This window comes from Cydia pomonella, chromosome 18 (genome assembly GCF_033807575.1).
Source record: "Cydia pomonella isolate Wapato2018A chromosome 18, ilCydPomo1, whole genome shotgun sequence".
NCBI classification, from domain to species: Eukaryota; Metazoa; Arthropoda; class Insecta; order Lepidoptera; family Tortricidae; genus Cydia; species Cydia pomonella.
The window spans coordinates 10,638,659-10,652,842 of NC_084720.1; the positions used below are offsets into that span (position 1 = coordinate 10,638,659).

Sequence of the window (14,184 nt, forward strand, 5' to 3'; positions counted from 1 at the left end):
GATACGATAAAGTTCCTTGAACGTAGTAATATTAAAATCGTACAAAAAAACATGAACCCTCGAAATGTCCCACAGTGCCGTCCAATTGAGAGATATTGGGCTTTAGTTAAAGGAATCTTACGAAAATCAGGCAAAACAGCAAGCGACCACAAGGATTTCCTTAAAAAATTGGGCATGTAAACAAGTGTCTAAAGACACTGTCGCACGGTTGATGGAGGGCATCAGACAGAAACTACGACATGAGTAGAATAAAAAAAAATCCCTGAAAAAATCATTAAATGTCAAATTTTACATATTATTTTAAGTAATCACCCATAATTAAACACAATATAGTGACTAATTTTATTAAAATTGCGTCTTAAATTTGGCGAATCCGTAACGAATTAGGCCTTATTAGTAACTTGACCAAACACTCTCTGATTAAGCTATTACAGAGAGGTTATAAGAGGTCACAGTTACACTGGTTGGTCTAAGCCTTTCCAAAGCTAAATAAATAATGGGAATACAGTCCAATCCAGTTGTTGATAATACATAATTACATTAAATATTAAAATTATAAGATACGCATGAGATTGTTAAGTGTCATCTGGACACGTGATTGCCACTTGATTTAAACAACGCAATCACAAATAGGTATTTCACGCGCCAGGGCACATACTCGTCCGCTCCGCGAGTCAACGAGCCGTGATAGCATTACAACCTTACTTACAGACGCTATACGACTAATCTTAGCTACGCTTGCGTCTAGCCCTATGCCATCCTTGCTGACATTAGGGAAATTTGCTTATATCATTGTATATTTTACATAAATTTGTCGAAATTAGGGTTACTTGTGAAACTCAAAAAATCTTTTTTCATCAAACCCATACATGTGGGGTATCTATGGATAGGTCTTTAAAAATGATATTGAGGTTTCTAATATCATTTTTTTCTAAACTGAATAGTTTGCGCGAGAGACACTTCCAAAGTGGTAAAATGTGTGTCCCCCCCCCTCGCCCTAACTTCTAAAATAACAATGAAAAATCTAAAAAAAAAATATGTATATGATATACGTTGCCATGCAAACTTCCACCGAAAATTGGTTTAAACGAGATCTAGTAAGTAGTTTTTTTTAAACCGTCATAAAATTAAAAAAAAAAAAATTTTCATCAAACCCATACGTGTGGTGGGGTATCTATGGATAGGTCTTCAAAAATGATATTTAGGTTTCTAATATCATTTTTTCCTAAACTGAATAGTTTGCGCGAGAGACACTTCCAAAGTGAAAAAATGTGTGCCCCCACCCTGTAACTTCTAAAATAACAGAATGAAAAATCAAAAAAAAATATATGATATACATTAACATGCAAACTTCCACCGAAAATTGGTTTGAACGAGATCTAGTAAGTAGTTTTTTTTTAATACGTCATAAATGGTACGGAACCCTTCATGGGCGAGTCCGACTCGCACTTCGCCGCTTTTTCTAATTCTGTTAATTTACAGTATTAAAAAATACCCAACGTTGGCAATTTTAACAGGACGTATGATTTGATTAACTAGACTCTCAGCATTTCCAGCCTGCGGCTTAATTTATTAAACGGATTTTAAATATAGGTACCAATTAATCAACGAAGGTAAGAAATGTTTCTAAATATTTGATCAGTTTAATTCTGAAATTTGAAAATTGTGAGTACTTTCGTATTTGAAGAAAGTGGTTATGCAATTAGGCAAAGAGGGGAAGTTGACTGGAGTTCGCCCCTTGTGGCCTTTCAGACAACGGTTATCCATTCCGTTTCCTCGTGGGCAGGCGGAGTGCGTTAATATTTGATGCTCCTATCGATCATAACTTCTTTGCGGCGTGCGGGTGCGGGCCGCGATGGTAGGAGGGTGGTAGCTAACTAGCCACCCGTACGAAGTCTGTCATTTCAGGGCGATTTGTCTAGGTTTGACTAAATCTGTTCACTAGCATGAGGTTATCAAATAGTCAAACTACACAAATATGCATGCGATGTTTACTCTTTGTTAATAAGCAAAATTAAAGGAAAATCGGCTAAGACAAATTTAACAACATCTTACACAAGGTGGCTGTTAGTGACGCACGCACACCGGTTGTGTCATTTTAGTACAGAATTTTAGAATCAATACGGTACACTGGAAAAAATGCTACTGGGTTTGGCAAAGACATATAGACAAACACTACCATGCACAGAAAAAAAATAGTTCTCCAGCCAAGCAAATACTCTTGTGTCAAGACATTTTGTGTTTCCTATATAAGGAAAAAATAAAATTCTTGCGTCAAGATATAAAATATTTCAAAGTTTATTATTTAAGCTAAAAAATTAATTCTCTATCCGAGCTATAACAAGTTTTTTTTTAAAAAGCTCATTATTCTCACAAAGAGAGTTTACGTTTTGTTTTAAGTATTGTATTTTTTAAATTGAACCTAACTGTCTTAGTGCAATATTTAAAGAACTTGTGCCAAGAAACTTTGTTTCTTGGGGTTAGATACTCATAATTGAATTGAGAATTATATTTTCTCCATAAAAACAAGAAAAAGCATTGGTTCAAGAGTACGTTACTCAATGTGAAATATGATATTATTTATATCTAGAGCTGAAATCTCTTAGCGCCAAGTTTAGTATGTCTTGAATAAAGTTGAAATCTTTGTAGTAATCCTCTTCATCTTCTTCTTCTTCCTCGCGTTGTCCCGGCATTTTACCACGGCTCATGGGAGCCTGGGGGGAAACTAATCCCAAGAATTGGCCTAGGCCACTAGTTTTTGCGAAAGCGACTGTCATCTGACCTTTCAACCCAGAGGGTTAAACTAGAGGCCTTATTGGGATTAGCCCGGTTACCTCACGATGTTTTCCTTCACCGAAAAGCGACTGGTGAATATCAAATGTTCGTACATAAGTTCCGAAAAACTCATTGGTACGAGCCGGGGTTTGAACCCGCGACCTCCGGATTGCAAGTCATACGCTCTTACCGCTAGGCCACCAGCGCTTATGTGCTCTTCATCAAATTTATTGATACTATTTTATGTAAAAGTCTCAAACCAAAGTTTTGGTGCTTTTTCTTTCAAATAGCTTTGGCTCTTGACTGTATATTGACAACATCAAACCAAGAATTAATCGCTCTCGCGTAAAAACTTAAGTCTCAAAGCAACATTTTGGTGCTTCTTCTTTGAAATAGCTTTGGCTCTTGACTGAAGTTTGAAAACATCAAACCAATAATTAATGGCTCTTGTATAAAAACTTAAAAGTCTCAAACCAAAGTTTTGGTGCTTCTTTTTTTAAATAGCTTTAGCTCTTGACTGTATATTGAAAACATCAAACCAAGAATTAATTGCTCTTGCCTAAAAACTTAAAAGTCTCAAAGGAAAATTTTGGTGCTTCTTCTTTGGAATTTGGTAATATTTTTGGTTTGAGGAAGAGTTACTCAAGATAAAACCGTTTTTTAAGAGCGTTATCTCTTGCTAAGACGTTTTTTTCTTGCGACGAATAATTAATATCTTAACTCATATCACTACCATTCGCTTTAAAAATGTGTAAAGATAGAACTAAATAATTTTTATTCTCCTTTAAAAAATTATGTTGTTTTTAACTCAAGACATATTTATTGGACTAAGCAATTTATTATTTTATTTAAGCAAGAGAGTTTTGCGTTTTGAATTTAGATATCTTTTTTATCTGTGTGTCCCTGCGCAGGTGAGGCGTACTTCCTGGTTTCTGATGTACCTAATATGTGAAGATGGCACAGAAGTCTTCTATATAATACAAAGTGCACGATTATAAGTAAATTTGTCTTTTGTAAAAATAAACAATTATGTGTTGTCTTTGTGTACAATGAAATCGAGTATTCAGCGTTAAAGATTTGCGTGATAGCCCATGAGGCCACAAGGAATTTACAATGATACATTTAACTTTATAATGGGGTTGTCTTCATGACTTATGAAGAGTCCGCGGTGGTTAGGCGGTAAAAATAGTCGAGAATAGTACAAAGGCATCGGACGTTTCGTGAGTGTAATTGGAGAGCCCGCGGGCGTGCGGCACGCTACAACGGCGAAGCCGAGCGGGAGACATCTTGTATGTATTTGCCTCTCTGGTAATTTCCCCGTCGGTCCTTGTATATTTAAGCGGTAGCATCGTCCGTGCCGCTCTCATGCATATGTCATGAGCAGTTGCCGCGCGACGGTTTGTTGACGGTCGAGCCGCGGGAACGGCCACCACCGGCCAGCCCCCTGCGCCCACCACCGATAATTATTGTTCTACTTTCGATTCCGGTGGCTATCGGCCCCGCCCTGCCTTACCAGTGTGGTGGCACTGAGGGATGAGGCGACAATTACATTCCCCGTTTTCTCCAATACCCGACATGTAATGACCATGTGGTATATTATCGCATGTACGTTCAAATTAAATGGCGACACCGTAAAAGCAGCCATAAGTCTCTCGCACGCACGCGAAAGAATAAATAACGTGCCCCTATTTAATGTCGCCATAGACTGATGAGTTATTGAATACTTAAATTGCTAACTGATTAAACTTATATAGAATATATGCTTACTTGATTAGCCTAAAAAGAAAACAGGTAATGTATCACATCATTCGATGTGATACATTACCTATCACATCGAATGATGATCCCTATGACAACAGTTAATTCAAGTCCCTTTTGGTTCAGCTTGATTTATAAAAATAATTGAAGAAATACGTTTTTAATGCATGTTTATTGCTTAAATGTTAGATTTCTAAATAAATTAATGTGACAATAAACTTCCAAAAAAATACCAAATAACATTTCACGTGACAGTGCAACTGTCCATACAAAAATAAACTGTCATAGGGATCATCATTCGACGCGAGAGGTAAATATTCTGATCGATTTGAATATGATGGTACCTATCTCTTGAAGAGTTTTAGACCTTCCAATAGTTCGAACTGCGTCAGCAATCTACTGTCTTTTCTCTTTGCATTATTGAATGGAAAATATTACTCCACTTCATTAAACTTCGACGTTTTCTATGTACCAACAGTTTTTTGCCATTTCGAGTTAGGGGTTTATATCGTTATGTATAATGTCTTCTGATACAAGACAACGCAGAATCTGTTTAATCATACAATCTATCTGCCTTTCGAAGAATCATACTGTTTTATTCCGAATGATAGATCAGCGGAGAGATTTCATAGCTGTTTGCCTTCGTGATGGATTGCCGATGTAAACCCAGCTACATTAAAGGCGAGGAAAAGAGTCATTAATTAAGAGCTAAATACGAAAAATGTTATGCAGGCGATTTTTATGGCAGAGAGGGTTAAGTAGAAATGGATTTCTTTATTTAAATACTTACTGGTCGACCTTGGCGTACCCATTTTATTACTAAGCCCGAGTTAGATTTATTCAAACAAACAACGGTTGTCATTAAAGAATTATATATAAATACCTATACATAAAAAAAACTAAGAAATTGACAATTTTTTTATGTCTTAAGTAGATAAATTCCTGCCTGCTCTGAAGTAGTCTAAGAAAAAACATGGCCTTAGTTTTGTGGTAGCTGAACTAGCAGAGTCATTAAAACGAAAACTTGACAATCAGAACAGCAGCACAATGTACGGGGTCGTAGAGCAACAACCACTTCATACATGTCTAAGGTGTTACTAATACCGAGTTACTAACTCATCTGCATTGATCAAACAATTTGTATGGTCCGCCTAGTTTAACAGTTAACAACATCCAAGAAGAGGTTTGTGTAGAATATGGCTTATGATTAAGGTCTGTTTTTTTATTCCGTAGACTAAAATGACGTTCCATATGTAAGACATGACATTTCTTAGTACCACATGAAATGTCATTTTAGTCGACGGAATAAAAAAATAGAATATACAACCTTTTTTCTGACTTTCTTAACTAATAATTACTTATTATAGTTATTATGCATTTTCAACGACCCCCCAACCAGGATATAATTGCTTTGATTTGTCACCGAGATTACGTCCCACGTGTTACAAAGCAAAAAGTTTCTTGGAAGATTTGCATTTACAAGAGTTTCATTTTAAAAAGCTTAAACTTTTTAAAACTTTATTTTTATTTTAGACTAATGGTCAAAAATATGCACAGAAAAATAATCGCCTGCTTTAAACGCCGAAAAAATAGTACGGGACAGCCTGTGTAATGCCCGAAATGTAATTTAAGAGACTCTCTTCTCCTACTGACGTGCGCTGATGTAAGATTCAACGTCCAAAACTCGAAGCACCTAGTCGGGAATGTGAATCATATAGAGGTAATATTGATCGTCGGTTTTTAAAACATAAGGAATTTGTTTCCGAAAGTGTTTAGGTACAATAATTTATTTCTGTAAGGTTACCAAACACATCATTAAATTCTTAAGTTTGCGTTAAGAAACTAATGTCTTCTAGTTAAAGAACGTTGATAAACCAAATCAAATCCACAAATCAAAGTAACCTCAGTTTATCTACACACATATCATAAACCCTCTCTGAGGCTTTCAAAATCCGTAAAAAATCCGTAATAAGCAATTCCATTTGACCTCCATTCTAATATCAGTCGAGATGCCTTTTTGTTCGAAATGAAATGTTAATTGCATATAATTTTGAAATAACTCGCATGTTAGTTTGTATCGAATGATACGGAAATAGGCCCCCGACTCTTGTTTGTCTCTGAATTAAAAAAAACTACATGCGTGAAAAAAAGTTTTCATTTACTGCCATTTGACGTACAGTTTATCATTTAATTAGTTTAAAGTATAAGATGAATATGTTTTGTTGTTTTTAAGGTAACTATAGCAAAAATTTCGTGTAAAATAAGCGATAAAAATATTTCGGTGACACCACCATCCGCGAGTTCCACAAAGAGAGCAACGATTTGGCAACGATGTCCCAACGGAGGCTGTAATTTGGGTTAGTGAATATTTCATAGAAAGTTTATAATATGTGTGTAGATAAAATAGTGTATGTAACTGTACATAATTAGGCATTAAAACACTCGTGTGATCTTTTTAAGAAACTCGCTTCGTTCGTTTCTTAAACCCACACTCGTGTATTTTGATGCCTTTTATTATGTGGCAGTCACATAAACTACTATTATGGCTATGATTTTCAACCCTTCTTGACTTATGCTGTATTGCGAAGATCCAGAATGAAGAAAGTTGCAACATCATCTGTCGTAACTTAATAATGTTCTATTTGTTGCAAGTCATTTTTTGGGTAGGAAAGCGACATTTTGGCAAACAAAATGTGACATTTGTAACAGGAAATCACTTAAGTTCAGAAGTTAAGTACCTAGTCAGAATATTGTGGGTACAGGCCATGGTAAACCTACTTATTGTAGGCACTCCTTCTATTGTTGAGTTCAATATTTTCTTAACAGGGAAGAATCGCTTTTCGAATCTAACGAAATAGCGGTAATTTTTCTATGAAATTCCATTTCGGGAGAAAACGTTTTCCACTAACTAAATCTTAACAAATCACTTTGATTCTGATGTCGATCGCTTGAGCATAATATATTCTAGGTTTATAGGTTTTGCTTTTTTGAAAAATAAAATCTTTTTTTGTTTAGCAAATTTTGAAAAAAAGTAAATCTACTTTTCATTGTGTCAATAACATTGCTAAAAATGATGGAGAATGGAAAATACCTATTTAGAGGTGGAAAAACGTTTTCTCTTTTTATATGGACAATCATGTGGTATAGATATCTTTAATTGTGTTGACTATAGTTACCAGTGTTGGCCGAAGTTAATGCAATTAACCATTATTGGCCATTAACCATTATAAATTGAACCGTAAACTGTAACTGTACCCTACCGGTAACTGTTAGTGTTGGCCGTTGGCCGCGTTAGTTTTCTTCCAATTACAGGAGTTGCCAACTTCAAAATGCGAAGAAAACATCTTAAAGTATTCCTACTTAAATGTACGCACAGTATTTGTTTTTATTGCTCATAGTGTCTTTTTAAGGTTAATATTACTTAACCCTAACTAATATTTAAGGTTTTTAGGGTTCCGTAGCCAAATGGCAAAAAAGAACCCTTATGCATTCGTCATGTCTGTCTGTCTGTGTGTCCGTCCGTATTGGCACAGCCACTTTTTTCCGTAACTATAAGAACTATACTGTTGAAACTTGGTAAGTAGACGTATTCTGTGAACCACATAAAGATTTTCACACAAAAATAGTTAGAAAAACTAAATTTTGGGTGTTCCCCATACTTAGAACTGAAACTCAATATTATTTTTTTCATCAAACCCATACGTGTGGGGTTTCTATGGATCGGTCTTCAAAAATGATATTGAGGTAACTAACATCATTTTTTTCTAAACTGAATAGTTTGCGCGAGAGACACTTTCAAGTAGGGCGTGCAGTCCCGGGACCGGTTCCTAGTTTTTCATTTCCCGGTACCGGGTCGGAGCCGGTACCGGGATTCCCGGTTCTCCCGGTTCTTTATGCTGAGCTGAATTATTTTTATATATTTTGTTTGACATCATTTATTTAACTGTGAATCTTGCAACTAACTTTAATAATAATGAAGAGGAATCGTAGGAAAAATTAAGAATTTTTTATAGAATAAAAAACAGTTTTAGGAATAATACACTTAAATCAGTCTTTATAGTTACTTTAATCAGTCTTAATTGATTAATCAGTTAACAGTGGCATTGATCATAACCGTAATGTTATGAATCATGTGTAGTAAGTAATACTTACAAACACCATAATATTTTAAACATTATTATCATGTTCACAATATCATAATTATCATAATATTGTAATAAAAAAAAAAAAAAAAACAAATTGTGCAAAGTTATACAAATTTTATAATATCTCAACCTGACTATTTATGTAAGATGTCGTCGAATTTACTTGACGTAACGCTAATCATTATTTTAATTTTAAATGTGAACTTAAATTATAATATAAATCAGTCTAATTATAATAGTTCAATATTTTTTATATTTCAAATGTGATTAACTTAAGATAATTGTAACATTGCAGTAATATAATAATCAACACACTTAAAACAAATACAGTTCTTTTTTTTAACAAAAATATAATGACCTCACAAATAAATAATTTAACATAAAGAACTTATCAAATACCTAATCTAATCATTGGCTTAAGAACGGATGGAACTGGAGATCGTTAACAATTAGACACAAGAATGTGATTTATAGTTTTATACATAAACATTGTAGTTTAAGTCTTGTGTATATAACATTTATTAAACTCTGAGTAAAAAGTAATCAATATTACGGAAACTTAAACATAACATTAACAAATTATAATTAGGTATTTCAGGTCATTATCTAACATTTGAATCTTACAAAATAATAAACTTTTGCAAAATTACACCTACAAGTTCAAAATCAAAATCTGACTAGTTATGTAAAATAAATATGTCGAATTTGTTTGACGAGACGCTAATGATTACTTCAATTAAATGTCAACTTAAGATGATATGTATAAATCAGTCTAACTAAATCTAGTACTTAGTCCAATACTTTTATTTGCATCTCTTTTCTTGATAATATGTCCGAAGAAAACTAATGGCGTCTATAGTACGGTCATCTAGAGATGTTCGCAATCGATTGCATATATATGCGACGCTGCCGAACTTGCCGGTGCGTTAATTTTACTGATAATATAAATGTTTATTTGATGTTATGGCGGGAACCGGGAGAACCGGGACTCGGTGCTCAGTACCGGTTCTTTGGATTCCAAATAAATCCCGGGATTTCCCGGGAAATCGAGAACCGGTATTTCCCGGGAGGACGCCCTACTTTCAAGGTGATAAAATGTGTCCCCCCCCCCACACTGATAAAACTAAAAAATATATATGATTTCATGCAAACTTCCACCGAAAATCGGTTTGAACGAGATCTAGTTTGTAGGTTTTTTAATACGTCATAAATGGTACGGAACCCTTCATGGGCGAGTCCGACTCGCCGTTGGCCGCTTTTTTTCTATAAAATATATTTTGTAAAAGTTTGTAGTGTTATTTTGGCGACGCCGCGCGCCATCCTGTTGGTCATCTTAAATATCGTTGGGCGGAGTTTGCGTCCACATATTGAGTTAGTTTTTTACCAATGCATTTTTTATATTTATTTGATACACTACCAGCTCTTGGAGTTGATGCGTGTATATCGCAGCACTTGTGTTTATTTTGCACTTTATTATTGAGTTGAAAATCAATTATACGATCTCGTTTTTAGGGTTCCGTAGCCAAATGGCAAAAAACGGAACCCTTATGGATTCGTCATGTCCGTCTGTCTGTCCGTTTATGTCACAGCCAATTTTTTTCCGAAACTATAAGAACTATACTGTGCAAACTTGGTAAGTATATGTATTCTATAAACCGCATTAAGATTTTCACACACAAAAAAAAAACAATACATTTTGGGGGTTCCCGATACTTAGAGAACTGAAACTCAATTTTTTTTTCATAAAACCCATACGTGTGGGGTATCTATGGATAGGTCTTCAAAAATGATATTGAGGTTTCTAATACCATTTTTTTCTAAACTGAGTAGTTTGCGCGAGAGACACTTCCAAAGTGGTAAACGAGAATGATAAAACTAAAAAATATATATGATGTACATTACCATGCAAACTTCAACCGAAAATTGGTTTGAACGAGATCTAGTAAGTAGTTTTTTTTTGATATGTCGTAAAATTAAAAAAAAATTTTTTTTTCATCAAACCCATGTGGGTTATCTATGGATAGGTCTTCAAAAATGATATTGAGGTTTCTAATATCATTTTTTTCTAAACTTAATACTTTGCGCGAGAGACATTTCCAAAGTGGTAAAATGTGTCCCCCCCCCCCCCCCCCCCCATGAAACTTCTAAAATAACAGAATGATAAAACAAAAAAAATATGATTTACATTACCATGCAAATTTCCACCGAAAATTGGTTTGAACGAGATCTAGTAAGTAGTTTTTTTTTATACGTCACAAATGGTACGGAACCCTTCATGGGCGAGTCCGACTCGCACTTGGCCACTTTTAGTTTCTATACTATATATAACTATCAGCATTATGCTGGGGCAAGCCCATTTCGTGGTAAACTATTTCAATATGTTTAAATCTTATTTTTTTTTGTAATATATATACTTCTGTATGTAAATTAAGTTTTACCACGAAATAAATGATTTATGATTATGATAACACTTTTTAGTTAATTTTTATAGTTTCTGCCCGCGATTTTTCCGAGTATAATGATTATCTTTGTGATAAACCTATCCTATGTCCTTCCTAAACTATTTTCATACCAAATTCAACAATCATTCATCTAAACCGGTTCAGAATCTATTGTGCAAAATACCATTTTATTCACACACCGCTGACAAAGAAGTGGATGTAAACCAAATGCCTGCTATAATAGGCCATACAGATCATATTGGGAGGAAATTATTTTGTCAACATATTTTAATAACATCACCTTATTAAATAATTTAAATATTCACCCCGCTATTTGGGTTTCTGTCCGTCTATGGACACAAACTAAATATTAAAAAATTTAAAAAAAAAATGATTTTATTATGCTTCTAAATATACACACATGCTTAAAATGCAAACTAGCATGGTAACCCTATTTATTCTTTAATAAAAAGTATTGTCCATAGGTACACAAAATTCCTAACATTTCTGTATTTTACCACACAAACAATAGGGATCTGATAAGCAGTGATCTGCAGACATTTACTTCCTTGAAATAAAAATAAAATGATGGCATCAATTTATATATAGTTTTAACTTTGGACGCCTAGATTGACGAATCACGCAACATAAAAACTATTATGATGTATTCAAAAGGTACTTAAATACAAAATACAGTACGTAGCGACCCCCATTTTTAAATATCTATCGTTAAATTAAAATAATAACAATTATTTAGCAGTGGCGCTAGTAAGCATGTTGATGGGCCTTATGGGTTAAACACCTTGACACAAGAGTAAAAGTATACGTTATTTGAAATTAATGTATTTTATTTATTTTACAACACAACTAGGTATGGTAGGTACGTACTTTTAAGTTTTAATATTTTCAATGAATATAAATATTGTTGTTCCCTAACCTAAAATCAAAAGGACAGTATCTAAATGCCACAATTTAATAAATACAGTGACAATACTGGTAAACTGTGTTTATGGTATGAGCATAACAGCTGTGAATACTATACATGTCTATAGCTATTTCAGGAGTACCGAATTAGTAAATATCCCTACTATAATAATGATGGGAAGAAGCTGATAACTCGAAATATAAAACTGAAGAAATTTGAACTTAAAATAAAATTAGGTACATGAGGTACAAATTTCTTCAATTTTCCTGCCGTGTACGGAATTAATACTAATTATAAATGCGAAAATAATTCCTGTCTCGTCATGCTAAAACTATGGAACCAATTTAGATGAAATTTGATTTGAACAACTATGTCCAAACTATTGAGGCTCGGGGAAGGACATAGTTGTCAATCATCATCACCATTACACATTTACGTAGACCCAGACAGACGCTACTACAAATATAATTTAGAAAGCGTTTAATGAGGTGTCAACAGAAACACGATAATTAACCATATACGGTACAGGCCTATCTGATAGGTTACATTAACGATAATTACATTACAGGGCTCATTTAATAAATATAAACAGCAATACTTTTTTAACAAATTGAAGCCCAAAAACAATATTTGTTAATTTGATTGCCAAAATTGGTTGTTTTATTAATAGGTATCGTTTCAATACTTGTAACAGCTTGATAAAAGTTGCTTATACTATATACCAATGAAACTCACAAGCTCGACACGAACGAAGACAAAGAAATAGTATGCTTGCTTAAAAATGATACCGGTTGGAAAATAATCGATCAATAATGTTAAAATAAAATGACAAAGGCGTAAAACCTTAATATAGACATAGATTAGTGATTTACTTACCAAAGCAGTAACGCTATACGTTGAACACTAAAAAGCAACGTAGGAATTTGTTATAATCTCAAAACAACAACCATTAATTAATTATTAAAATGAAATTTTCAGTCCACAAAAAAGTAAAAATGGCGGCAATGGCAGATGTTTGGTGTTTGTTGGTTCTTGTAAATGTTACCTTACCTTAAAAATACAAAATAAATATTGTTGAATGCAGTAGAGATTGGTAGAGATGCGCACGTGCGTCGTTAAGGCTTCTACAGACCTTGCGTCGTATACAGTGTTGCCAGCGCATAACTCCAATTTCGACGGTGTGTAATCTGAAAAGGGACGGTTTTTATGACAATGGGACGAAAACGAACTTGGAATATTTTATCATAGTGTATCTCAATATATGTTTAAAACAAATGTGTATTACTGAATTTGTATGTGTGTTAAAGTGTGATACTTATGATTTTACAGACTCGTATCGATTTAAAACACTCCCTTCGGTCGTGTTTTAATTTATCGCCACTCGTTTCGAATTTCCTATTTTTCGCACTTGTATCGTAATGTACTATTTTAGTAGATACCCATAAAAAACAAAACTTCTATTTTTAATGAATTCAATGATGAATTGATGAACTATGATTTTTTTATTTATGTACCCAAATAGGGTTGTTTCCAATTTTTGAAAAACGCTTGTATTGCGTTCTATATTAACTAAAAGTTGCCCTAACATTCAACTTTTATACTAAAAACGGCTTTAAAATATGTTAAATTAACAAAATATATTTTGACAGACGCTTTCGCGCCCAAAATGCTCTTTGAAAATTGTGTGACGTCACAGTTTACGGTTTGACACATAACTACATACACACGTAGAAGATACGAACTATCAACTGACATTTGTCATTAGTTGTTTATCGCCGAACTGTCAACAGTGTCAATCCGAGTGTTGTGACATCATCAGAATCTTCAAAGACGTTTCGAGTTTGGTCACGTGACGTGTGCCAAAAGATATTTTCAATTCAATATTTACAAAAATATAGTCATTACAGGTCCCCTAAAAGTAATTTAACATATTCTTATAATCCAAATGAATTTATTGGGATACAATTCTGCCCTAAGATTTGGAGATGGAAACAACCCTATTTCGTATTTCATACCCAAAGGTTATTTGATACCTAGGCCAAGTTTAAGCAGAGTTCTATAACCTGTCTTTTGTAATTGTTGAAAGTATGTATATCGAATTTGCATAATAATAAACGCCCTGGCGGCATCCTAGGTTAGG

At 34.0% G+C, this 14,184-nt stretch overlaps 1 protein-coding gene across 2 annotated transcripts in view; it reads right to left on the reverse strand.

Annotated features, from left to right (window-relative positions):
* LOC133527703 (heterogeneous nuclear ribonucleoprotein K) overlaps positions 1-13,081 on the reverse strand; it is a 74,492-nt gene extending 61,411 nt beyond the window's left edge. Inside the window, exon 1 of one of the 2 annotated variants that reach the window (XM_061864833.1) lies at positions 12,921-13,081. The gene's annotated coding sequence lies outside the window, so the exon portion shown is untranslated. The remainder of the gene's footprint in view (positions 1-12,920) is intronic. The other variant, XM_061864835.1, reaches the window with a different exon arrangement.
* Positions 13,082-14,184: the final 1,103 nt, after the last annotated feature.